This window comes from Microcaecilia unicolor, chromosome 5 (assembly GCF_901765095.1).
Source record: "Microcaecilia unicolor chromosome 5, aMicUni1.1, whole genome shotgun sequence".
In the NCBI taxonomy this organism is placed as follows: domain Eukaryota; kingdom Metazoa; phylum Chordata; class Amphibia; order Gymnophiona; family Siphonopidae; genus Microcaecilia; species Microcaecilia unicolor.
This window is the reverse complement of record NC_044035.1, coordinates 351,667,229-351,694,336: the sequence shown is the minus strand read 5'-3', so window position 1 is coordinate 351,694,336 and position 27,108 is coordinate 351,667,229. Positions and strand designations below refer to the sequence as shown.

The window sequence follows — 27,108 nt, the reverse complement described above, 5'->3', positions numbered from 1 at the left end:
TTATAGCTAGATAGGTCTAACAACAAGTTTCAAAGAAATCTAAATCTCACCTGATGATAGTGATACTTGAACCAGAGTGCACAAAAGGTCTTCAATATGAACAATTATTGCTCATATGAGTTTGTAAAGGGTCAAGTAGAAATTATATATTGTGCAAACACACCAAAGTTGCACAAATATCTTCAAAAAGTTCAGTGGAGAAAAAGAATCTCAAAATTCTAATTCCTGATTATGATGGTATATCAGAATGAAAGACCTATCCTCTAAATCTAAATGTGGAGCAGCCTTACATGCAGTAACAGCATCTTGCATCGATTCACAAAGAACCCACAAAATTCAGAAAATAATCAGCAGATCAATCTGTACTCAGATAGTAGTTGTACGGGGAACATAATCGTTCACATACAGTTGCAAACAATTCACGTGGACTCTTCAAAGAAAACATAATGCGTTTCATATAAAATATATGCTTTGTATCACTCACTCTAGTTTGGTAGAGATCTAGAAGGATCCTATACACTTTATCAGCTAACAACCAGGTCTTCTACAATAAGAATATCTTCTCTTTTGAAGCCACAGTAAACCATGAGGCCACATAGCTGTGAGAAGCACAGATTATATCAGATTGAATAATCTCTATGTGAACATAAAACACCACTCAAACATTACATCCAACAAGTGTACATTATCTGATGTGGTCCGAGTCTCCCCCTCCACAGCTGAGTGCCATTTAGCAGTTAAAGCCTTCATTTGCAATGACATATGTGGGGTTGTAATGAGTAATAAGTGGGGCAAGACAGATCAAAGACACAAGAAATATTCCATAATATGAGCTGGAAAGAACATAAGATCAAAAGTGTGGCCTTTCTCGCGTGGGCTATGAAATCAGGTGAGAACCATAGAAGACAATAGAAGCTAATCAACATGTAGATTAAAATTACCAAGTGTTAGAAATGCATCAGGCTGCCAAAATGCTCTTTCTGATGCATTAGTAGGACATTTTGAGTCTTTTTTCCAGAAAGGTGCTAATCAGATGGTGGATGCCTGGAATGCCTTCCCACAAGAGGTTGTGAAGACAAAAATGGTGATAGAATTCAAGAATGCATGGGATAAACAAGGTCACTATGTAGACAAAGGATGGAATGCAATTAAAGCAAAACTTAAATGATCTTAGCTGGATTTCTCCGAGGACAAGCAGGCTGCTTGTTCTCACTGATGGGTGACGTCCACGGCAGCCCCTCCAATCGGAATCTTCACTAGCAAAAGCCTTTGCTAGCCCTCGCGCGGCCGTCTTCCCGCCCGAAACCGGCTCGTGCCGGCCAGTCTTCTTTTGTCCGCGCTCGGTACGGTCGTGTTTACGCCGTTCACGCCCCAAAAGTCGACCTCGCGCGTCTTTTTTTTGGACTTCGCTACGAAAAAAAAAAAAAACATTCGGAAGGAGACCTTTTCGGTCTTTTCCCCTTCCTGTATTTCTAGTTTTTGCCCCGTTAAGTTTTCTTTCGTCGTCGGGGTAGGCCCTTTTGAGGCCTTGGTTCGAAGTTTTTCTTCCCCTCTTTTTTGGTGCCATCTTCGCCATTACGAGTTTTGATCTCGCCGGCGCGATTTTTCCGCCCATGACATCGAAGTCTCCCAGCGGCTTCAAGAAGTGCACCCAGTGCGCCCGGGTAATCTCGCTCACTGATAGACACGCGTCGTGTCTGGGGGCTGGGCACCGCCCGCAGGCCTGTAGTCTGTGCTCTCTTTTACAAAGGCGGACTCAGGTAGCGAGATTGGCCCAGTGGAACGTTTTGTTCTCGGGCTCTTCGTCGGCATCGGCACCGGGAGTATCGAGTGTATCGACGTCGCCAGCATCCAGACCTTCATCCTCGGCCGCGATTGCATCGAGTGCATCGAGGCATCGACCCTCTGCATCGGGGCTGAGACATCGGAAGGCTGTGTCGGCGTCGGTGGTACAGGGACCTCCTCATCTGCGGATGTCTTCGGACGGTGGTGCTTCGTCTGGAGTGCAGGTGAGGGCTGTCCATTCCCCTGCTGGTGGCGGTGAGCCTTCGGGTGGGTCTCCCCCTACCCTGAGGGCTCCTGCGGTACAGCCCCCTCGAGACCGACCTTCTTCGGCCTCGGCCCCAAGGAAGCGACGGTTGGATTCTACGTCCTCGTCGGTGCCAGGAAGCTCCGGTGACATGCTTCGTCCCAAAAAGTCGAAGAAGCATCGACACCTGTCCCCTTCCCATGTTGGCACCGAGAGCTCTGGGTCGCCGAGGGAGTCGGCACCCAGTAGGCATCGGCACCGAGAGGACCGCTCACCCTCTATTCAGGAGGTGTCGATGCGCTCCACTATGGACAGCCCGGAACAGCCTCCACGCCCGGAACAGACTCTGACATCGACACCTGCATCGGCTTCCATGTCTTTCTCCACAGCCGCTCTGCACGAGAGTCTCCGGGCCGTTCTCCCAGAGATCCTGGAAGAGCTGTTGCGCCCTTCCCCTCCGGTACCGGGGGTGCTTGCGCCACCGGTACCGTCGAGTGAGGCGCCGGCTGGCCCCTTGCCCGGGGTGAGGTCTCCGACATCGGTGCCGCTTGCGGTACCGACTGCGGTAGCCTCCCAGGAAGGCTCCGCCGCGGTACCGACTGCGGTAGCCTCCCAGGAAGGCTCCCCGTCGGCGGAGGGAGCTTCGCCGGTGCGGGCGAGGGAGTCTACCTCTCGACGCTCCCACCGTGGCCGTGGTTCCATGGAGTCGAGCCGGGCACGGCTTCAGACAAAGGTCCGTGAACTTGTGTCTGATACCGACGGTGAGGCCTCGTGGGAAGAGGAGGAGGACATCAGATATTTCTCTGACGAGGAGTCTGATGGCCTGCCTTCTGATCCCACTCCCTCTCCTGAAAGGCAGCTTTCTCCTCCCGAGAGTCTGTCTTTTGCGTCCTTTGTCCGGGAGATGTCTACGGCCATCCCCTTCCCGGTGGTTGTGGAGCACGAGCCCAGGGCTGAAATGTTTGAGCTTCTGGACTATCCTTCTCCACCTAAGGAAGCGTCCACAGTACCCATGCATCATGTCCTCAAAAAGACATTGCTGGCGAACTGGACCAAGCCACTAAGTAATCCCCACATTCCCAAGAAGATCGAGTCCCAGTACCGGATCCATGGGGACCCAGAGCTGATGCGCACTCAGTTGCCTCACGACTCTGGAGTTGTGGATTTGGCCCTAAAGAAGGCTAAGAGTTCTAGGGAGCATGCTTCGGCGCCCCCGGGCAAGGACTCTAGAACCTTAGACTCCTTTGGGAGGAAGGCCTACCATTCCTCTATGCTCGTGGCCAAAATTCAGTCTTACCAGCTCTACACGAGCATACACATGCGGAACAATGTGCAGCAGTTGGCGGGCTTGGTGGACAAGCTCCCCCCTGAGCAAGCCAACCCTTTTCAGGAGGTGGTCAGGCAGCTGAAGGCATGCAGAAAATTCCTGGCCAGAGGGGTGTATGACACCTTTGCTGTTGCGTCCAGGGCCGCTGCTCAAGGTGTGGTGATGCGCAGACTCTCATGGCTGCGTGCCTCCGACCTGGAGAATAGGATCCAGCAGCGGATTGCGGACTCGCCTTGCCGTGCGGATAATATTTTTGGAGAGAAAGTCGAGCAGGTGGTAGAGCAACTCCACCAGCGGGATACCGCTTTCGACAAGTTCTCCCGCTGGCAGCCTTCAGCTTCTACCTCCACAGGTAGACGATTTTTTGGGGGAAGAAGGACTGTTCCCTACTCTTCTGGCAAGCGTAGGTACAATCCTCCTTCTCGACAGCCTGCGGCTCAGTCTAAGTCCCAGCGCGCTCGCTCTCGTCAGCAGCGTGCGCCTCAGCAAGGCCCCTCGGCTCCCCAGCAAAAGCAAGGGACGAGCTTTTGACTGGCTCCAGCAGAGCATAGCCGACATCCAAGTGTCAGTGCCGGGCGACCTGCCGGTCGGAGGGAGGTTGAAAGTTTTTCACCAAAGGTGGCCTCTCATAACCTCCGATCAGTGGGTTCTCCAAATAGTCCGGCAAGGATACACCCTCAATTTGGCTTCAAAACCTCCAAATTGTCCACCGGGAGCTCAGTCTTACAGCTTCCAGCACAAGCAGGTACTTGCAGAGGAACTCTCCGCCCTTCTCAGCGCCAATGCGGTCGAGCCCGTGCCATCCGAGCAGGAAGGGCTGGGATTCTATTCCAGGTACTTCCTTGTGGAAAAGAAAACAGGGGGGATGCGTCCCATCCTAGACCTAAGGGCCCTGAACAAGTATCTGGTCAAAGAAAAGTTCAGGATGCTTTCCCTGGGGACCCTTCTCCCCATGATTCAGGAAAACGATTGGCTATGCTCTCTGGACTTGAAGGACGCCTACACACACATCCTGATACTGCCAGCTCACAGACAGTATCTGCGATTTCGGCTGGGCACACGTCACTTCCAGTACTGTGTGCTACCCTTTGGGCTCGCCTCTGCGCCCAGAGTGTTCACGAAGTGCTTGGCTGTAGTAGCAGCGGCACTTTGCAGACTGGGGGTACACGTGTTCCCATATCTCGACGATTGGCTGGTGAAGAACACATCCGAGGCAGGAGCTCTACAGTCCATGCAGATGACTATTCGCCTCCTGGAGCTACTGGGGTTTGTGATAAATTATCCAAAGTCCCACCTTCTCCCAGTGCAGAACCTCGAATTCATAGGAGCTCTGCTGGATTCTCGGACGGCTCGCGCCTATCTCCCAGAGGCGAGAGCCAACAACTTGTTGTCCCTCGTCTCGCGGGTACGAGCGTCCCAGCAGATCACAGCTCGGCAGATGTTGAGATTGCTGGGCCACATGGCCTCCACAATTCATGTGACTCCCATGGCCCGCCTTCACATGAGATCTGCTCAATGGACCCTAGCTTCCCAGTGGGTTCAGGCTGCTGGGGATCTAGAAGACGTGATCCACCTGTCCACGAGTTTTCTCAAATCCCTGTATTGGTGGACGATTTGGTCCAATTTGACTCTGGGACGTCCTTTCCAAATTCCTCAGCCACAAAAAGTGCTGACTACGGATGCGTCTCTCCTGGGATGGGGAGCTCATGTCGATGGGCTGCACACCCAGTGAAGCTGGTTCCTCCAGGAACGCGATCTGCAGATCAATCTCCTGGAGTTACGAGCGGTCTGGAACGCTCTGAAGGCTTTCAGAGATCGGCTGTCCCACCAAATTATCCAAATTCAGACAGACAACCAGGTTGCCATGTATTACATCAACAAGCAGGGGGGCACCAGATCTCGCCCCCTGTGTCAGGAAGCCGTCGGCATGTGGCTCTGGGCTCGCCGTCACGGCATGGTACTCCAAGCCACATATCTGGCAGGCGTAAACAACAGTCTGGCCGACAGGTTGAGCAGGATTATGCAACCTCACAAGTGGTCGCTCAATTCCCGAGTGGTGCGCAGGATCTTCCAAGTGTGGGGCACCCCCTTGGTAGATCTCTTCGCATCTCGAGCCAACCACAAAGTCCCTCAGTTCTGTTCCAGGCTTCAGGCCAACGGCAGACTGGCATCGGATGCCTTCCTCCTGGACTGGGGGGAAGGTCTGCTGTATGCTTATCCTCCCATACCTCTGGTGGGGAAGACTTTGTTGAAACTCAAGCAAGACCGAGGCACCATGATTCTGATTGCTCCGTTTTGGCCGCGTCAGATCTGGTTCCCTCTTCTTCTGGAGTTATCCTCCGAAGCACCGTGGAGATTGGAGTGTTTTCCGACCCTCATCACACAGGACGAAGGGGTGCTTCTGCATCCCAACCTCCGGTCTCTGGCTCTCACGGCCTGGATGTTGAGAGCGTAGACTTTGCCTCTTTGGGCCTGTCGGAGGGTGTCTCCCGCATCTTGCTTGCTTCCAGGAAAGATTCCACTAAGAGGAGTTACTTCTTTCTATGGAGGAGGTTTGCCGTCTGGTGTGACAGCAAGGCCCTAGATCCTCGCTCTTGTCCTACACAGACCCTGCTTGAATACCTTCTGCACTTGTCTGAGTCTGGTCTCAAGACCAACTCTGTAAGGGTTCACCTTAGTGCAATCAGTGCATACCATTACCGTGTGGAAGGTAAGCCGATCTCGGGACAGCCTTTAGTTGTTCGCTTCATGAGAGGTTTGCTTTTGTCAAAGCCCCCTATCAAGCCTCCTACTGTGTCATGGGATCTCAATGTCGTTCTCACCCAGCTGATGAAACCTCCTTTTGAGCCACTGAACTCCTGCCATCTGAAGTACTTGACCTGGAAGGTCATTTTCTTGGTGGCAGTTACTTCAGCTCGTAGAGTCAGTGAGCTTCAGGCCCTGGTAGCCCAGGCCCCTTACACCAAATTTCATCATAACAGAGTAGTCCTCCGCACTCACCCTAAGTTCTTGCCAAAGGTTGTGTCGGAGTTCCATCTGAACCAGTCAATTGTCTTGCCAACATTCTTTCCCCGTCCTCATTCCTGCCCTGCTGAACGTCAGCTGCACAAATTGGACTGCAAGAGAGCATTGGCCTTCTATCTGGAGCGGACGCAGCCCAACAGACAGCCCGCCCAATTGTTTCTTTTGATCCCAACAAGAGGGGAGTGGCTGTGGGGAAACGCACCATATCCAATTGGCTAGCAGATTGCATCTCCTTCACTTACGCTCAGGCTGGGCTGGCTCTTGAGGGTCATGTCACGGCTCATAATGTTAGAGCCATGGCAGCGTCGGTAGCCCACTTGAAGTCAGCCACTATTGAAGAGATTTGCAAAGCTGCGACGTGGTCATCTGTCTACACATTCACATCTCATTACTGCCTGCAGCAGGATACCCGACACGACAGTCGGTGCTTCAGAATCTGTTTGGGGTTTAGGATCCAACTCCACCCCCCTAGGCCCATGGTTTTTTCTGTTCCAGGCTACACTCTCAGTTAGTTGGAAAAATTGTTAGGTCAATCTCAGTTATGTCCTCGCCGTTGCGAGGCCCAATTGACCATGTTTGTTGTTTTGAGTGAGCCTGGGGGCTAGGGATACCCCATCAGCGAGAACAAGCAGCCTGCTTGTCCTCGGAGAAAGCGAATGCTACATACCTGTAGAAGGTATTCTCCGGGGACAGCAGGCTGATTGTTCTCACAAACCCGCCCGCCTCCCCTTTGGAGTTGTGTCTTCCTTTCTCTTTGTCTTGCTACATGTGAGACTGGCCGGCACGAGCCGGTTTCGGGCGGGAAGACGGCCGCGCATGCGTGGTGCGCATGGGCGCGCGAGGGCTAGCAAAGGCTTTTGCTAGTGAAGATTCCGATTGGAGGGGCTGCCGTGGACGTCACCCATCAGTGAGAACAATCAGCCTGCTGTCCTCGGAGAATACCTTCTACAGGTATGTAGCATTCGCTTTAGCTTTGATGGTAGCTTCAGCAGTTTGGAAGTAACATCAATACTGGGCAGACTTTTATGGGCTGGGTCCCATAAACTGCAAAAACAGATCAGGATCAAGGCTGGAGTGGGCTTCAATGGCAACTCTAGTAGTTGGAAAGTAGGACTAGTGCCAGGCAGATTTATACAGTCTGTGCCCCCAAATTGGCAGAGAGATGTATTAAAGTGGAACCAGATTCAATTCTGGCCACTTTGTTGGACAGACTAGATAGACCATGCATGTCTTTATCTGCTGACATGTACTATGTTACTAGTCTGAACTAGGCTATTCTGGGAGAATCACCCAATAACATTTGAGTTTTAGACTTTGGAGGGAAGTATAAAACACTGAGTATATAAGAGGAGCCAGCTTTTCCTCCTTCAGAGGGTGCCCAACAAGTAGCATGTAGAACAGTGAATGGGTTACCTTACCCAGGGGCCCACTAGAATCTTAGCACTTGAGTCAGAGGACCAAGGAAAGAGAAAAAGGAGGAAGATCCATCATAGAGGTGCAAGTCTTGATCTGCAGCTGTCCCCTTTTAAAGGGGAGAACATTATTCCAATATTTTGTGGACTGATCAGAGGAGGTCAGCCAAATCAGAGTACCCTAAGGAAGAAAATCTGGTCATGGGGAAACTGGATTCTGAACCTCAATCAGAACACAGAATGAAGCTATTGACAGTACCGTTCCAGACAGACCTAAAACTGGAGGCAGTGGAGATGGTGAGTGACTACCACCTTAACTGTTAGGAGATAATACACCCACCCAGGCTATTGTACAGGCAAAGTATAGCATTCGGGCCACAGAGCAACAGCAAAAAGACAGAGTGAGCACAGAGGTGAGAGCACAGAAACCCTGTTGTCACCTAAGATGAGGAGGGCCACAGGGCTTAATCTTTGCCCAGTCAAAAGATACACTGACTTACCAAGGAGATAAAGACAACGGCGAAGCAAAGAGAAAAAAACCCCCCTAAAGGTACTACCATAAAGAGCAAGGAGTATTTTGCAGAATGATGTCGGAAATGGGAGATCTGTTCAAAAGACAGCTAGAAGTATTAATCCAATGCAACAACTGTATAGTGATTTTATGAACTGTCTGTTTTCATCATCCTTGTATACTCATGCACATTAATGGAAAGTTCATTAAAACTACTTATAACCTCTAGTTACCTTTTACTATATTTTTCTGTCAAACTGGTATGTCACTAAATACAGTGATCTCATAGGAACATGCCATACTGGGTCACACCAAGGCTCCATCTAGCCCAGTATGCTGTTTCCAACAGTGGCCAGTCCAGGTCAAAAGTACCTGGCAGAATGGCAAAATGTAGCAAACTTCCATGCAACTGACTTCCAGGGATAAGCAGTGTCCTCCCCCAGGTCCACCTTAACAGTTTATGGAATTTTCCTCCAGGAATTTGTCCAAACCTTTTTAAAACCCAGCAGCATTAATTGTTTTTACCACTTCTTTTGGCAGTGAGATTCAGAGCTTAACTATATGTTGAATGACATATTTTGTCCTATTTGTTTTAAATGTTCAGTTGTGTCAATTCAGGGAGTGTTCTGTAGTCTGTATTTTTTTTGAAAGAGTAAACAGTCAACTTGGCATTTAACCAATCCACTCCATTCGGGATTGTATTGACCTCTTTTGTATCTAATAGGGTTTCAGGTACCAGCCAGTCTTGAAATTGTGACCCTTGAATTAGGCAATAGCTGCCTTCTAGGAGGACCTACTCTGCCTTTATTATTCTTTGTGGTATAAGACAAAGTTAAGAGAGTAAGAGTATGAATGTGGCTATAGACACCACTTATGCACCTGCCTCTGGGGGTAACTCTCGGCCCAACACACGGGAAGGGGGAGTTACGCAAGTTTTATATAAATCAAAATAAAGGCAAAGCCAACTAAACAACCTGGCCTGATGGGAAAATAAGACAGGGACAAAAACAGCAGAAATTATAAGACAGTAAAAGAATCTGTGAGATGGCATATCCACTCATCTTCATTGAAACTAAATCACACCCACCCACTCCCTTCGCTTATGGTCTACAAAAAGTATTAATGATAACATCTTTAATATTGGGTTGTAGCTTACTCTTTGAGTAGTGGTTAAAGGTGAGTTACTTTAGGTACTATGTATTTCTCTGTCCCTAGAGGGCTTTCAATCTAAGATGTAACCATCCATTGCCTCAGGTACAATGTTTTGCCCAAGGCTATGAGGATAATCAATGGAATTTAAGCCCTGGCTTCTCTGGGTCTCAGCACATTCTAACTACTAGGCCAGTGGCTCTCAACCTGGTCCTGGAGGCACCTCAGTCAGGTTTTCAGTATATCTCTCATGAATAGTCATTGTGGGTATCTTGAAAACCTGACTGGTTGGGGTGTCTCCAGGACCATGTTTTGGAACCAGTGTACTAGGCTACTGCTCCATAGAGTAAACCAAGATTCTATACAAGGCTGCATTGAGCCTGCCATGAGTGGGAAAACGCGGGGTACAAATGTAACAAAAAATAAAAATCCTAGTCTCCTTGGTTTTTCATTTATGTTTCTTGTGACTTATACTGAAAGTCTGGTAGGCTTATACTCACATGGGCCACTGACATAATGAAGGCTTTCTCAATGGGATAAAAGGGCTATACCAACCACAGAAAATGACTGTGCTAAATCACCCATCCTTCAAAGAAAAAAAAAAGATCCAAAAAGTAGTTGCCTCTATACTGGCAAAGTTACAGGCATTAAATATGCAACAGTGCCACAGTAGGCACATTGAAGGGTGCAGAAAAGGACATGTCCTTTGGTACTTAATACACAATGTGCCTTTTGTGGAGCTCACTATCTTCAGGGGAGGAGGGAGGGTAGAATTGAAGCTAAAAGTGCACAGTGCAGTAAAAACTTAATCCAAGTAAATAGCAGAAATCTGAAAAAAAAAAGCAGGTAGAAAAGATATATAAATCCAGCATATTTTTTTATGAACAAAGCAGGTGCTAGCTGATGTCATCCTCAAATCATAGGATAGCTTGCTCAGTATAGTATTAGCAACTGTTTGTGTCTATCCATGGCTTGGACCTTTCACTTTATACTTATTACCTGCTGCACGGTATCATTTGGTATGGAGTATTACCTTTAATGGCTAACCCAATTGGAAGCAGAACATCCACCTTTTGTATAGATCAGCAAAAAGAGAGGAAGTCCAAAGCACTAGATAAGTGACAGCAAGAAAAAGCACCAGAGGCCTCCAGGATAGGGATAGCAGAACTTTCTCAGAGGACAAACAGGCCATATTCTCATATGTGGGTGTCATCATCTATGTTGCCCGGTATGGAGCACTTTCCAGGCATACTTGGCTTTAAGAGCAAGTGCTAGCGTCCCCACCATGTGCACGAGTGCCTTACCGCCCGCCATAAGAGCACAGGACTAGCATTCTCTCGTCATCTGCTGTGAGAGTTTGCACTGTCCCGTGCCCTTCACAGTGTCTGGTGTGTGGTTTTGTTTGTTTTTTTAAAGTTTTTTCATGCCTTCCCTCTGAGATTTTTCCTAGTTTTGCTTTATTTTTACTTTGGAAGTTCTTATTTCCCTTCCTATTTTCTCAAATGCACCTTCTCATGAGAACTGCCCAGTGGACTCTAGCTTTCCAGTGGTGTCAGGCTTCCGGAAATCTAGCAGATGTCATTGGTGACTTTGGAGTTTCTTCAGTGTCTCCTCTGGGGCGACTATAATAAAATGAGGGAAATAGTTAAAAAGAAACTAAAAGGATAGCTGCTAAGGTTAGGACACTAAATCAGGCGTGGTTATTATTAAAAAATACCACCTTGGAAGCCCAGTCCAGATGCATTCCACGTATTTGCAAAGGTTGAAAAAATAAAACGACAGCCAGTGTGGTTAACAGGTGAAGTAAAAGAGGCTACTACAGCCAAAAGATTGTCCTTCAAAGAATCGAAAAAGGATCTAAATGAAGAAAGTAAGAAGCAACATAAGCACTGGCAAATCGGATGCAAAGCATTAATAAAGAAGGCTAAAGGAGATTATGAAGAAACTTGCCACAGAGGCTAAAACTCACAATAACAACTTTTTCAGGTACATCAGAAGCAGAAAGCCTGTGAGGGAATCCGTGGGACCGATAGATCATGAAGGAGCAAAAGGGATGCTCAGGGAGGACAAGGCCATAGCAGAGAAACTGAATGAATTCTTTGCTTCTATCTTTATGGAAGAAGATGTAAGAGATCTGCCTGTACTGGAAATGGTTTTCAAGGGTGATGATGCAGAGGAACTGAAAGAAATCTCTGTGAACCTGGAAGTTGTACTGAGCCAAATTGACAAAGAGTAGTAAATCACCTGAACCGGATGGCATACATCCAAGGGTTTGCAAAGAACTCAAGCATGAATTACTGATCTGCTGTTAGTAATATGTAACCTGTCGTTAAAATTGTCCGTAGTACCTGAACATTGGAGGGTGGCCAATGTGATGCCAATTTTTTAAAAGGGTTCCAAGGAGATCGGGAAATTACAGACCGGTAAGCCTGACGTCTGTGCCGGGCAAAATAGTGGAAACTATTATAAAGAATAAAATTACATACCACGTAGACAAACATGCTTTAATGGGACAGAGTCAGCATGGGTTCAGCCGAGGGAAGTCTTGCCTCACCAAACTACTTCATTTCTTTGAAGTCGTGAATAAACATGTGGATAAAGGTTAGCTGGCTGATGTAGTGTATCTAGATTTTCGGAAAGCTTTTGATAAAGTTCCTCATGAAAGACTCCTGAGAAAATTAAAGAGTTATGGGATAGGAGGCAAGGTTCTGGTGTGGATTAGGAATTGGTTATTGGACAGGAAACAGAGGGTAGGGTTAAATGGTAGGGTTGAATAGTAATTTCTCTCAATGGAGGAAGGTGAACAGTGGATTTGTATTGGGACTGGTGGTATTTAACGTATTTATAAATGATATGGAAATCAAAACGATGAGTGAGGTGATTAAATTTGCAGATGATACAAAACTATTCAAAGTTGTTAAAACACGTGTGGACTTTGAAATATTGCAGGAAGACCTTAGGAAACTGGAAGACTGGGCATCCAAATGGCAGATGAAATTTAATGTGGACAAATGCAAGGTGATGCACATTGGGAAGAAGAATCCAAATCATATTTACCTGATGCTAGGGTCCACTTTAGGGGTCAGCGCTCAAGAAAAAGATCTAGGTGTCGTTGTAGATAATACACTGAAATCTTCTGCTCAGTGTGTGGCAGCGGCAGCCAAAAAAGCAAACAATGCTAGGAATTATTAGGAAAGGGATGGTGAATAAGACCAAAAATATTATAATGCCTTTGTATTGCTCCATGGTGCAACCGCACCTTCAGTATTGCGTTCAGTTCTGGTTGCTGTATCTCAAGATATAGTGGAATTGGAAAAGGTTCAAAGAGGAGCGACTAAAATGATAAAGGGGATGGAACTCTCATATGAGGAAAGGCTAAAGCGGTTAGGGCTCTTCAGCTTGGAAAAGGGATGAAAGGAGATATGATTGAGGTCTACAACAGACATGGGGAAGCTACTGCTTGTCCTGGGATTGGTAGCATGGAATGTTGCCACGATTTGGGTTTCTGCCAGGTACTTGTGACCTGGCTTTGGCCACTGTTGGAAAACAGGATACTGTGCTAGATGGACCATTAGTCTGACCCAGTATGGCTATTCTTACGGTCTTGTGTTCATTCTAAATTGCTCAGTCCCAGAAGGTGCTGACAACAGATGCACCCCACCTGGGGTGGGGAGCTCACCTGGATGGGATTCACAACCAGGGTGCTTGATCAGCTCAGAAATCAGATCTTCAGATCAACCTTCTGGAGCTATAGGCAATCTGGAACACTAAAGCCTTTCAGATATCACCTGGTCAATCAAATTGTACTCATTCAAATGGACAACCAGGTGGCAATGTATCACACCAACGAGCAGGGGTTTACTAGATCATACCCTCTGTGTCAAGCAGCTGTATGGATGTGGCACTGGGCCATGCAGAACATGATGATTCTCAGGGCCATATACCTGGCGTGCAAATCCAACACTCTGGCCAATGGACTGAGCAGGGTCATGCAACCGCACAAGCGGGATTAGAAAAAGTTCAAAGAACAGCAACAATAATGATAAAGGGGATAGAACTCCTTTCATATGAGGAAAGACTAAAGAGGCTAGGCCTCTTCAGCTTGGAAAAGAGACAGTTGAGTGAATCAATTTTTTGCTCTTTCAAAAAGTACAAAGACCAGGGGACACTCAATGAAATTACAAGAAAATACTTTTAAAACACTCAAAGAATAGTTAAGCTCTGCAGCTTGTTGCTGGGGGATGTGGTAATAGCAGTTAGCATTATCTTGGTTTGAAAAAGGTTTGGACAAGTTCCTGGAGGAAAAGAACATAGTCTGTCTCTTAAAGCCTTATATGCTTGGAAAGCGCTCTGCAGAGGGCGAAGTGGATGGCGTCACCCACATGTGAGAATGAATGGCCTGCTGTCCTAGAATACTTGCTACAGGTAGGTATCTGCTTTATTGTCAGACCCAACACAGGTGGTGTTCGGCATATGCGCCAGCATCAGGGTTCTGTAAACATAATTGGGCCAATTAATTAGACCGTAGGAGTTGGCCGGGCTGCTTCCTGCGGTCGGTGCTGAGCCCGGATATTTAATGCTGAGCTATTTCCACTGACCAATGAATATCCAGTTTATTGTTGGCTGGTTTCAACTTAACCAGCCAAATCAATGTTCAACACTGGCCAGTTAAGTTGAAGCCAGTCAGAAACAGGCCTGCAATTTCAGCAGACCAATTTGGCTGACAAACTTAGTCGGTGATGTGTTGAATATTAGCGGATAGCTGGCTATATTGTGTGATAATTGCCAGTTCTCTGAGGACAAGCAGGCTGCTTGTTCTCACATGGGTCGGCGTACACGGCGGCCCAGGAACGGAGGATTTTTCCAGCAAAAATCAATAAAGCTTTTACTACTACTACTTAACATTTCTAAAGCGCTACTAGGGTTATGCAGCGCTGTACAGTTTAGCAAAGAAGGACAGTCCCTGCTCAAAAGAGCTTACAATCTAATGGACAAAATGTGCAGACAATCAAATTGGGGCAATCTAGATTTCCTGAATAGAGGTATAATGGTTAGGTGCTGAAGGCGACATTGAAGAGGTGGGCTTTTAGCAAGGATTTGAAGATGGGCAGGGAGGGGGCTTGGCATATGGGCTCAGGAAGTTTATTCCACACATAGGGAGAAGCGAGGCAGAAAGGGTAGAGCCTGGACTTGGCGGTGGTGGAGAAGGGTACAGAGAGGAGGGATTTGTCCTGTGAGCGGAGGTTTCGGGTAGGAGCGTAAGGGGAGATAAGGGTAGAGAGGTAATGAGGGGCTGCAGATTGAGTGCATTTGTAGGTTAGTAGGAGAAGCTTGAACTGTATGCGGTACCTGATCGGAAGACAGTGAAGTGACTTGAGGAGAGGGTTGATATGAGCATATCGGTCCAAGCGGAAGATAAGACATGCTGCAGAGTTCTGAACGGATTGAAGGGGGGATAGATGGCTAAGTGGGAGGCCACTGAGGAGTAGGTTGCAGTAGTCAAGGCGAGAGGTAATGAGAGAGGGAGCGCGAGGGACTTGTACTGCGCATGCGCAGCCATCTTCCCACCCGCGCTTTTCCGTTCCCGCCTCAGTTTTTCTTTTTCTGTGGAGGAGAGTGGCTGCGTGTCGGTCTCTCTCCCTCAGGCCCAGAGAAAGACTTTGGCGTTTAGCACTGTTCATTTGCGCTTTCTTTTTGTTTTAAGTTGCCTTCTTTGTCTTTTCTTTTCCAGTTTAAAAAAAAAAACCCTTACATTCTTCATTTTTTCCCCTTTTAAGTTTCCTTTCGTTTTTGTCACGGCCTGCTTGCCGCGTGTACGCGGTTCTCTTTTTGTGCCCCTCTGTTGGCACAATCGAGGTGTCGGTGCGTCGATCTTCGGACAGCCCGGTACCGCCTCCCAGGCCTCCACAGATTCTGATGCCAACTTCTTCACCGACCCCACAGCCTTCCTCAACAGCGACTCTAGACAAGCGCATCTGAGCCATTCTTCCAGGCCTTCTGGAAGGGCTGCTGCGTCAGTCTGCCTCGCTACCGGGGGTGCTTGCGCCCTCGGTACTGTCGATGGAAGCGGCAGCTGGCTCTGCAGTGTGGTCCCCGATGCCAGTAACGCGGCATCGGCCTCGGCTGCCACCCAGGTCGAAGTCACTGGAGGGAGCTTCATCACCGCCGGCACGGGAGTTGACTTCTCGGCATCGCCATCGAGGATGGGGTTCCTCGGCGTCGAGACGGGCCTGGTTTCGGACTGCAGTTAAAGAACTCTTGTCCGATACCAAGGAGGATGCCTCGTGGGATGAAGAAGAGTATCCCAGATATTTCTCTTCTGAGGAGTCTTGTGGTCTTCCCTCTGATCCTACTCCTTCACCAGAAAGAAAGCTTTCTCCCCTGGAGAGTCTTTTGTTTCTTCATTTGTCCAGGAAATGTCTGTGGGCATTCCCTTCCCTTTGGTATCTGTGGATGAGCCCAGGACTGAGATGCTCGAGGTCCTTGCTATCCTTCGCCACCTAGGGAGTCATCCACTGTCCCTCTGCATAATGTCCTTAAGGAGACATTGCTAAGGAACTGGATGAAACCACTATCTAATCCCACCATCCCAAGAAAGCTGAGTCCCACTATCGGATTCACAGAGAACCTGTTGATGAAGTCGCAGTTACCTCACGACTCTATGGTTGTGGATTCCGCTCAAGAGAGCCAGGAGTACTGGAGATTTTGCCTCGGCGCCCTCGGGATGAGAATCTAGAACCCTGGATTGTTTTGGAAGGAAGGCCTATCAGTCCTCTATGCTCGTGTCCAAGATTCAGTCGTACCAGCTCAACACGAGCATCCATATGCGGAACAAAGTGAAGCAACTGGCGGACCTTGTAGATAAGCTCCCTGTGGGGCACGCCAGGCCTTTTCAGGAGGTGGTCAGGCAGCTGAAGGCGTGTCGTAAATTCTTGTCCAGGGGTGCTTACGACTCTTTTGATGTTGCATCCAGATCCTTTGCTCAAGGTATAGTGATGCGCAGACTCTCATGGCTGCGTGCCTCTGACCTGGACGAGTCCAGCAGTGGCTTGCAGATGTTCCTTGCCGGGGGGGGGGGGGATAATATTTTTGGTGAGAAAGTCTAGCAGGTGGTCGAGCAGCTCCACCAGCGGGAAAACGCCCTCGACAAACTCTCCCACCGGGCGCCTTCAGCATCTACCTCATCAGGTAGACGTTTTTTCAGGGGAAGGAGGAATTCTCCCTATGCTTACAATAAGCGTAGGTACAATCCACCTTCTCGACAGCCTTCTCAGACTCAGCCCCAGCGCACTCATTCTCGTCAACAGTGTGTGCCTAGACAGGCCCCTGCAGCTCCCCAGCAAAAGCAAGGGACGGGCTTTTGACTGGCTTCAGTTGAGCATAGCCGCTATAAAAGTGTCTGTGCCGGACGATCTGCCGGTCGGAGGGAGGCTAAAATTTTTTCACCAAAGGTGGCCTCTCATAACCTCCGATCGGTGGGTTCTTCAAATAGTCCAGCTAGGACACTCCCTCAATTTGATTTCCACACCTCCAAATTGCCCTCCAGGTGCTCAGTCCTTCAGCTTCCAGCACAAGCAGGTACTTGCAGAGGAACTCTCCGCTCTTCTCAGCGCCAATGCGGTCGAGCCCGTTCCACCAGAGCAAGAAGGGCTGGGATTCTATTCCAGGTACTTCCTTGTGCAAAAGAAAACGGGGGATGCGTCCCATCCTAGACTTAAGGGCCCTGAACAAATACGTGGTCTGAGAAAAGTTCAGAATGGTTTCCCTGGGCACCCTTCTTCCCATGATTCAGAAAAACGATTGGCTATGCTCTCTGGACTTAAAGGATGCTTATACACACATCCCGATACTTCCAGCTCACAGGAATTATCTTCGATTTCGTCTGGGAACACAGCACTTCCAGTATTGTGTGCTACACTTTGGTCTCGCCTCTGCGCCCAAGGTATTTACAAAATGCCTGGCAGTAGTTGCAGCGTCGCTACACAGACTGGGAGTGCATGTGTTCCCTTATCTCGACGATTGGCTGGTAAAGAACACATCGGAGGCAGGAGCTCTACAGTCCATGCAGATGACTATTCAACTGCTGCAGCTACTTGGGTTTGTTATAAATTACCCAAAGTCCCATCTTCTTCCAGTTCAAAAACTAGAATTCATAGGGGCCCTGCTGGATTCACAGACGGCTCGCACCTATCTTCCCAAGGTGAGGGCAGACAATCTTCTGTCCCTAGTTTCCTTGGCCAGAGCATCTCAGCAGATCACAGCTCGGCAGATGTTGAGATTTCTCGGCCACATGGCCTCCACAGTCCATGTGACGCCCATGGCCCGCCTACACATGAGATCTGCTCAATGGACCCTGGCTTCCCAGTGGTATCAAGCTGCAGGGAATCTAGAGGATGTGATCCAGCTGTCCACCGAATTTCACAATTCCCTTCGCTGGTGGACAATTCGATCAATTTGACCTTGGGAACGTCCTTTTCAAATTCCTCGTGTCTAAAAGTGCTGACAACGGATGCGTCTCTCCTGGGGAGGGGAGCGCATGTAGATGGGCTTCACACTCAAGGGGTTTGGTCCCTTCAGGAATCCGGTCTTCAGATCAATCTCCTGGAGTTGCGAGCGGTCTGGAACGCTCTAAAGGCTTTCAGAGATCGGCTGTCCAATCAAATTATTCAAATTCAGACAAACAATCAGGTTGCCATGTACTACATCAGCAAGCAGGGGGGCACCGGATCTCGCCCCCTGTGTTGGGAAGCCATTCAGATGTGGCTTTGGGCTCGCCGTTTCGGAATGTATTTCCAGGCCACGTATCTGGCAGGTGTAAACAACAGTCTGGCCGACAGGTTGAGCAGGATCATGCAACCTCATGAGTGGTTGCTCAACTCGCATATAGTGCTCAAGATCTTTCAAGAGTAGGGCACCCCCCTTGGTGGATCTTTTCGCCACTCAGATCAATCACAAAGTCCCTCAGTTCTGTTCCAGACTTCAGGCCAATGAAAGACTAGCGTCAGATGCTTTTCTCCTTTGGGGGAACGGCCTTCTGTTTGCGTATCCTCCCATACCTCTGGTGGGAAAGACTTTGCTGAAACTCAAGCAAGATCGTGGAACCATGATTCTGATTGCTCCTTTTTGGCCACATCAGATTTGGTTCCCTCTTCTTCTGGAGTTGTCCTCCGAAGAACCGTGGAGATTGGAGTGTTTTTCGTCCCTCAGAACGAGGGGGCGCTTCTGCATCCCAACCTCCAGTCTCTGGCTCTCACGGCCTGGATGTTGAGGGCGTAGACTTCGCCTCCTTGGGTCTTTCTGAGGGTGTCTCCCGAGTCTTGCTTGCTTCCAGAAAAGATTCCACGAAGAGGTGTTACTCTTTCAAATGGAGGAGGTTGCCGTCTGGTGTGACAGCAAGGCCCTAGATCCTCTTTCTTGTCCTACACAGACCCTGCTTGAATACCTTTTACACTTACCAGAGTCTGGTCTCAAGACCAACTCTGCAAGAGTGCATCTTAGTTCAATTAGTGCTTTTCATTACTGTGTAGAAGGTAAGCCTATCTCTGAACAGCCTTTAGTTGTTCGCTTCATGAGAGGTTTGCTTTTGTCAAAGCCCCCTGTCAAACCTCCTCCAGTGTCATGGGATCTCAACGTCGTTCTCACCCAGCTGATGAAGCCTCCTTTTGAGCCACTGAATTCCTGTCATCTGAAGTATTTGACCTGGAAGGTCATTTTCTTGGTGGCTGTTACTTCAGCTCGTAGAGTCAGTGAGCTTCAAGCCTTGGTAGTGCATGCTCCTTACCTCAAGTTTCATCACAACAGAGTAGTCCTCCGCACTCACCCTAAGTTCTTGCCGAAGGTGGTGTTGGAGTTCCATCTGAACCAGTCAATTGTCTTGCCAATATTTTTTCCCTGTCTTCATACCCGACCTGCTGAACGTCAGTTGCATACATTGGATTGCAAGAGAGCATTGGCCTTCTATGTGGAGCGGACAAGCCCCTTCAGACAGTCCGCCCAAATGTTTGTTTCTTTCAATCCCAACAGAAGGGGAGTCGCTGTTGGGAAACACACAATTTCCAATTGGCTAGCAGATTGCATTTCCTTCACTTATGCCCAAGCTGGGCTGACTCTTGAGGGTCATGTCACGGCTCACAGCATTAGAGCCATGGCAGTGTCGGTGGCTCACTTGAAGTCAGCCACTATAGAAGAGATTTACAAGGCTGCGACGTGGTCATCAGTCCACACATTCACATCTCATTGCTGCCTTCAGCAGGATTCCCGACACGACAGTCAGTTTGGGCAGTCGGTGCTGCAGAATCTGTTCGGGGTTTAGAATTCAACTCCACCCCCCTAGGCCCATTTTTATTCTGTTCCAGGCTGCACTCTCAGATGTTTCTTCGTAGGTCAATCTTTGTTATATCCTCGCCGTTGCGAGGCCCAAATGACCTTTTGTTGTTTTGAGTGAGCCTGGGGGTGAGGGATACTCCACATGTGAGAACAAGCAGCCTGCTTGTCCTTGGAGAAAGCGAAGATACCTGTAGCAGGTATTCTCCGAGGATAGCAGGCTGATTGTTCTCACCAAACCGCCCACCTCCCCTTTTGGAGTTGTTGTTCTTTATTTGCTTTTTGATATAACTGAGTCCCTCGCGCTCCAGAAGCTGCCTTAAAGCTTTATTGATTTTTGCTGGAAAAATCTTCCATTCCTGGGACGCCGTGGACGCCGACCCACATGTGAGAACAATCAGCCTGCTATCCTCAGAGAATACCTGCTACAGGTAAGTATCTTTGCTTTATCCACGAAGAACTGATTTTGAATACTCAGTGGGAGATAACCGACTATCTCCCACTGAATATTTGCGGATAACCGGTTAATTGCTATTTAACCGACCAGGAGCCATTCCTGGCTAGTTATATAGTGCTGAATATCGGGCAGAATGTAAACATAGTAACATAGTAGATGACGGCAGAAAAAGACCTGCACGGTCCATCTAGTCTGCCCAACAAGATAAACTCATATGTGCTACTTCTTGTGTATACCTTACCTTGATTTGTATCTGCCATTTTCAGGACACAGACCGTAGAAGTCTTGCCCAGAACTAGCCCACCAGCCGTGCCTCCCAATCTCGGCTAAGCTTCTGAGGATCCATTCCTTCTGCACAGGATTCCTTTATGTTTATCCCACGCATGCTTGAATTCCGCTACCGTTTTCATCTCCACCACCTCCCGCGGGAGGGCATTCCAAGTATCTACCACTCTCTCCGTGAAAAAATACTTCCTGACATTTTTCTTGAGTCTGCCCCCCTTCACTCTCATATCATGTCCTCTCGTTCTACTGCCCTCCCATCTCCGGAAAAGGTTCGTTTGCGGATTAATACCTTAAAACAAACTCAACACATGAAAAATACCACATCCTATGTGTGATATGTACATCTAATATTTGATCATGGAAGGGTTACAGATGAGGTGATATAAAATGGAGAAAGCTCATGTGAACAAAGTGCTAATATTAAACATATGGAGATGAACTATAACTAATGTTCTATTAAAATGATAAATATTGAACAAGGAGTGTTTGTATAATTAAGTTTTAATTCTCATCAATGTTGTACAGTCCACTCAGTATAAAAAATACTATCCAAAAATGGAGTTGCAGCAATCCTAAAAATTCAAAGTAAAAAATACTTCTAAGGGACTGAAAAAAATATCATGACCTGTGTTAGTAATCATTGTGCACAACCTTGCACATTAATATGGACTCAGCCACTCTTCCTAGGGCGATTGTCGAAACTGGTTTGATCTTAGGTCATTATCCATGTGGTTTGTGTTCTATTTGTCCATCATAAATGTCTATAACAGATTTTGAACATCCAAAAACTGGGAAATTCCATTACATCATCATTCTGATTATAACACAGGGAGACCTAATATCCATGCTCCCTAATATATGTAGGAAAGACAATCAAAAACAACGATTAAGCACAAAAGTACCATCAGAAGGGGTAACACTATTGCCCCATTGGTTCAACACTGTCTTGCACCAGCACATATTTTTTCAGACCTGAGATTCTGTGTATTAAAGATAGGAAGAACATCTGAGCAGGGTGGAGATATTGACCAAGATATAGTACAGCAGGAACAATGTTTAGCTGGTTTAAGTAATGAAATGGATTAATCTGTCTTTCTGTGATCGTTATGGGGTGCTTTTACCAAGCCACGATAGAAAGTGGCCAGCACCACAATTAATGTGTGGGTTTGCTGCGCGCTCCGGCCACTTTGTAGCGTGGCTGAAAAATGGCCACAGTTTTTTTTAAATGGCCAAATGTGGTAATTTCCTTAGCGCATGGTCACTACTGCTGGGAGCCCTCACTGCCACCTGTTTTGGAGGCAGTAAGGGCTCCCGTACTACTCCTATGCTAATCGGGTAGCATGTGGTAATGTGTGCGCGCCTGCTCTCCACCCACAGACATGCCTCCTGTAGCAAAAAATATAAAAAAATTTTTACCACAGGAGAAGTGGGTGCTGATGGCTAAACTACAGTGGGACGCCCCACGGTAGTGCCCTTTTGCCCACAGCAGGCCTGTGCCTTAGTAAATCATGAAATATGTTACATATTTTAAAATAATATATCTTTTTAGAGGTGCTTTTTTTTTACTTTGTTTTAGAAACATAATATATATATTTTAATGTATATTCATTTCTGGGACTTCCATTACAGTAATTTTTAGTATATTTTAAAGTTTTTGACATTGTCCCACTTACACATGAGCTGCATACATTTAAAGCGCACGCTTCATGTACAATGATTCTTTGTTTTACTACTACTACTACTTAACATTTCTAGAGCGCTACTAGGGTTACGCAGCGCTGTACAAATTAACAAAGAAGGACGGTCCCTGCTCAAACTAGCTTACAATCTAAAGGACGAAATGTCAAGTTGGGGCAGTCTAGATTTCCTGAGTAGAGGTGTAGTGGTTAGGTGCCGAAGGCGACATTGAAGAGGTGGGCTTTGAGCAATGATTTGAAGATGGGCAGGGAAGGGGGCCTGGCGTATGGGCTCAGGGAGTTTGTTCCAAGCATGGGGTGAGGCGAGGCAGAAAGGGCGGAGCCTGGAGGTGGTGGTGGTGGAGAAGGGTACTGAAAGGAGGGATTTGTCTTGACAGTGGAGGTTATGGGTAGGAACGTAAGGGGAGATGAGAGTAGAGAGGTAAGGAGGGGCTGCAGATCGAGTGCATTTGTAGGTTAGTAGGAGAAGCTTGAACTGTATGCGGTATCTGATCGGAAGCCAATGAAGTGACTTGAGGAGAGGGGTGATATGAGTATATCGGTCAAGGCGGAAGATAAGACATGCAGCAGAGTTCTGAACGGACTGAAGGGGGGATAGATGGCTAAGTGGTAGGTCAGTGAGGAGTAGGTTGCAGTAGTCAATGTGAGGTAATGAGAGAGTGGATGAGAGTTCGGGTGGTGTGCTCAGAGAGGAAGGGGCGAATTTTGCTAATGTTATAGAGGAAGAAGCGATAGGTCTTGGCTATCTGCTGGATATGCGCAGAGAAGGAGAGGGAGGAGTCGAAGATGACACCAAGGTTGCGGGCAGATGAGACGGGGACGATGAGGGTGTTATCAACTGAGATAGAGAGTGAAGGGAGAGGAGAAGTGGGCTTGGGTGGGAAGACAATAAGTTCGGTCTTGGCCATGTACAGTTTCAGGTGGCGGTTGGTGCAGTTTGGATTGAACTACCTCCAAGAAGCACTTGAGCGGTGATTCTTTGTCGCAATTTGAATTAACGTATGCTGGTAAGTTTTTTTCACCTTTTTTCTTTGAAAATAATGTTTTAAACATTGGTATCTCAGAAACTTAAGGTGTTTTGGAGGGGATCATATAAGTTAGAATTAAACCAGAACTTGGGCTTTGATTCATATTGAGCGGTTCTAGATTGTGCAGATATTAGTGTATGTATTTTGCAGTGACATTTGTGTTAAATCAGAATCTGGGAATAGTTTAGGAGTATTGTGTAAGAACCTTGATGTTTCATTTAGACGCGGCATCATGGCAACTTGTGAGTTTTGCATATTTAAATATGCACTGATATGATAAAGAGAAGATTTGTTCCCAAGTTATATCCCATGGTTTTCCTAAATATATATATCACATTCTTTACACATTTCAGATGTATTAAGCAGAAACAGAATATTTTTCATCGATGTTTTATATTCAAATTGCCCACTATGGAGATCAGTGTGCTTGAATATGCACCCATATTAATGGGCAGGGTTCTGCGCCATGATTAATACTAATGAACAGAGATCCTCATTACCTTGTTGTTCAATATGCCGAAAAGAGGCAGGGCAGCAGTTCGGGCTTCCCCACTGCCTGCCCCATTACCTGTTGGTCCTATAGACCGTTTTGTGAGGACTCCAGGACAGGTTCAAGAGATTGGGAGCAATCCCTTAGCAAACGCCGGCGTCCTGGAGGAGGTATTGGCGTTTCCAGGGAATGATGTTACGTTGAGCCCCAATCAGAGAACTCCACCCCTGCAACCACAGCAAACTAGCTACCCCTTCGAGGGATCGACGGGGCCTCCACCACGGAGTGGCGTGGACCCAGTAACGAGTGAAGCTCAGATGAATCATCTTGTGAGGGAGATTGGAGGGGAATTGAATCCTCCTGAGGTGAGCAGTCCGGATACATCAGGAGCGGGACAACGAGGAATTGAACATGGGAAGAATCCCGAACTTTTGGTCACTGTGCCCTCTGGATTACTGGAAAAGCCGGCAGAGGTAACTTTGGGCTCTCTGGGATTTAATTTCTCAACTTGCACAAACTTTCTTACACCAAAGTAGCTCAGTCTCGCAAAACGTTGCAGAGACTGAACGAAGAGTGGCGAAAAATGAACTAGACATAAAATCTTCTTTTGAACAAATTGAGACTATGGAAACAAATGTTTTAAATATGGGTAATTTACAAACAGCAATCCTAAAAGATATCTCAACTTTGAGAAGTAAGATAGAAATTTATGATAATCATTTGAGAATTTGTAATCTTAGATTTATAAATTTTCCTAAGATCAATATGGTGAAACCACTTGATATGTTAAAAAGATATCTCCGAGAAATATTAGAAATTCCTGAAACAAATTTACCTACTTTTACTCAAGTGTATTACATACCTCAAAGAGAAGTGGTTTCACAACACCAACAAAATCCCTTGGACGTGACTGCCCTTTTGGAAACTCCTGAAACTGAATTGGTTACTGCGGCAACCTTGGTAGCCACAGTAGCTTTACTTCCCAACAAACATGGCTCTTTCGAATGTTTTTTCAAAAAAAGGACAAATTATTTTGGGGCTTTAAAATATCTTTGTTTCCAGATGTGTCGAAGGACACTCAGAGACGGCGCAAGCAATTCTTGTTATTGAAACTAGGCGGCACATTTTATCTAAGATTTCCTTGTAAATGTATCTTTAGGTAAAAAAAACAACAAAGCAGTGGAATCAAATGCATTTATTTGGAATAATACCCGACGTGGCCACGTTTCGCTGTGTTGTTTTTTATCTACTGTTTTGTAAGCAGTTGTGTGCCTTTTTGTTTTTTTTTGGAATGTATCTTTAGGTACAATATGGTTAAATATGTGTTCATGGAACCTTCCCATTTAACATCTTTTGTTTCCCCTAAAAGAGTGGAAGGAGTTTAATGGTTTACATCCCTGTTTTTTTTTTCCTAGGTGTAATTGCCTTTAAATTGGTTTCCTTAAATTCCTCCTATTTAGCGATCTTGAAATCCAAATATAAAGTGGACTTGAGTGTTATTATATATGCTATAAATACATTATTCTTTATTAATTTGTTTGTTATAACACTTTGCCGGGTCAAGTGTTTATCCTTGAATTTGTTATGATTGAAAAACTTTTTTAAAAAACAGGTGATATTTTTTAGTCCCTTAGAAGTATTTTTACTTTAATTTTTTAGGATTGCTGCAATGCAGAAGAGAGGGAGGAGATTTTCTACAATCACCCTCTATGTATGTCTGTTTTCCAAGAAAATTTATCATTTACGACTTGTTTTACTAACCTGCGCTAGCGATTCCCACACAGCAAATGTGACATGCAGGGCCAGATTAACACTATTTGACCTTAGGCAAAAATATTTGTGGGCCACCCTACCCCATCATCATTTCATGTCTCCAGAAGTAGCAGGGAAAAGTGCACAGCCTAGTTGCGGGTATGATAGCATAATCTGTGAGTGAGCATGGGGACTATGCAGGCCAATGCTTTAAATGGAGAGGCTTCATGGTTACAGCTGAAGAGCTGCTAAGTTACCCAGTTCCAGGAGGGAAAATCTGAGCCAATCCTGGATTTCTGCAACCCTATCCTGGTACATTATGGAACCTGAAGTCCTGATTTCAATTGGTGGAATCGGGGACTATAAATAGAATACTGAATTAGGATACAAGTTTAAAAATAAACAGAACTGGCCAAGGATTCTCCTGCCTGGAGCTGGGTAACTTGGCAGCTCTGCAGCAGTGGGCTGAGAACGTGGAAGCTGGGTAAATCATTTTCACTCTCCATTGCCACATGTACAAATTAGATTCCAAGAGCAAACTGCCTGAAAGAGTGACATGGACCACGTGTCCAAGATATAAATTTGCAAAGTTTTAAAGGCAAAATAAAATATTTAGCTTTTTTTTTTTTATATATACTTTTGAAAGGATACAGGCAGAATGGAGGCATTATTAGGACAGTGTTCACAGGAATTTGCCCAGTAAATTCCCTGGGCTGAAAACTTCCCTTCACTTTACATGTGCAGAGGTATATTTATACCAGTGAGCTTCTCCATTCCAGCCCAGATTTTCAAAGGGAAGCATTATTTATGTGTCTATCCTCACCAAAGCCACAGAAACATACACAAATGAATGCATGCGCTCTAGCTAGCTCTCTTCTAGTGCTGTCCTGGTGCTCATGTGCTCATCCAGGCAGTGCCTCCACCCCACTGGGTCTGTCCACCATCATGTAAAATTCTGGCATTTGCTGCCAGTTCTTTTCCAGACCCTTCACACTTCTCCCCATTTTCAGTCCTCCTTTTCAACAATATTTCCCCCCAACCCCAGAACACTCACTAATTCCACTGGTTTTCCAAACAGGGTTGCCAGGTGGAAAATTTTTTTCCCACCCAAACCAGCCTAAATCCAGCCCAAAACCCACCCAAACTCAAACCCCGCCCCTGACACCCCACCCCCACCCCCGCATCATCACCCCCGCCGTCATCAACCCCGCCCCCGCCGTCATCGGCCCCGCCTCCCATGTCATCGGCCCCGCCTCCCTCGTCATCAGCCCCGCCCAGAACGTCACTAACCCCGCCCAAAACGCCACTAGCCCCGCCCCCACGGCCGAAAAAAACGCCCAAAAAACCGCAACCCGCCGAGGGCAAAAATTTCCCACGGCAGGTCGCGGAAAACCGCCCAATTGGGCGGTAAAACCGCCCACCTGGCAACACTGTTTCCAAACACCCTGTGCAAAGCTCAGCTTCTCCCCCCCCCCCGCCCCGTAGCCCTTGCTGCTCAGCCCCTCCTTTCTGTGACTAGTAGCCTTCCCATTGGCTGAATGCTACCACAGTCTGTTCACTGGAAGTGAGAAAGAGAGTGGGGGTGGGGGGGGGGGGGTGGAGAGCTGTAGTGAGCTAAGATCTG

General features: G+C 47.1%; 1 protein-coding gene across 2 annotated transcripts in view; it reads right to left on the bottom strand.

Annotated features, from left to right (window-relative positions):
• Window positions 1-27,108, bottom strand: part of JPH3 (junctophilin 3) — a 209,199-nt gene that overhangs the window by 117,501 nt on the left and 64,590 nt on the right. The window lies entirely within an intron of this gene.